We start from the raw sequence: 767 nt of genomic DNA on the forward strand, positions 1-767 counted from the left end.
TCCATCCAATATCTACCCCCCCCCCGCCCCACCACCACCAAAATGTCATGTCTACAAATCCATGGGAGACAAGAGATTCATCTTCATCATGTTTTTTTATAAAGAACGCCAGAACGCCAGACAAGAGCAGAGCCTGGAGTGGAAGGTAGATGATAAATAAACAGTACAATAAACATTACTTGTAGAGACAATAAAATGTGCGAGTCCACTTCTGAGAGGCTCCTGGTGTGGTAGGTCTGGTCAATATATCGATATTTACATCTATATCGATATGTGGCTTGATTTCGTCTTAGATTTTTGATGTCATAATATTGTAATATGACACAAGTGTTGTCTTTTCCTGGTTTTAAAGGTTGCATTACAGTAGAGTGATTTAATTTTATGAACACACTAGATTGTTCTAGATGTTCTATTGTTAGCCTTTACCCACATAGGTATTACATCAACATAACTGATGATTATTTATCATTTCATTGTGTGCATATTTTGTGAAAGCACCAATTGTCAACCCTACAATGTCACCAGTTTAGTTTAGTTTGTTTAATAGTTTATTTGAACATGTAAAAAAAAAAGCAATAAAATAAAAGATTTGTATACATGCATTCATGCATACATATATAAATAAAATGACAGATAAATAAGGTCATGTACATCCGGCACAGTCTTCCAAAATTGAAAGTCATTCAAACAAAACAAAAAACGTCCCATGTTCAAAAGGAGTAGAAAGAAGTTGATAAACAACTTATCAGGTCCGACCCCCTTTCTCT

General features: G+C 34.9%; 2 protein-coding genes across 2 annotated transcripts in view; one reads left to right on the forward strand and one right to left on the reverse strand.

Moving 5' to 3' along the window:
* The window catches only part of musk (muscle, skeletal, receptor tyrosine kinase), a 35,653-nt gene that overhangs the window by 17,188 nt on the left and 17,698 nt on the right, over positions 1–767 (reverse strand). The gene's annotated exons all lie outside the window — the stretch shown is intronic.
* Positions 1–767, forward strand: part of rassf6 (Ras association domain family member 6) — a 52,332-nt gene that overhangs the window by 6,484 nt on the left and 45,081 nt on the right. The window lies entirely within an intron of this gene.

This window comes from Etheostoma spectabile, chromosome 16 (assembly GCF_008692095.1).
Source record: "Etheostoma spectabile isolate EspeVRDwgs_2016 chromosome 16, UIUC_Espe_1.0, whole genome shotgun sequence".
Lineage (NCBI taxonomy): Eukaryota > Metazoa > Chordata > Actinopteri > Perciformes > Percidae > Etheostoma > Etheostoma spectabile.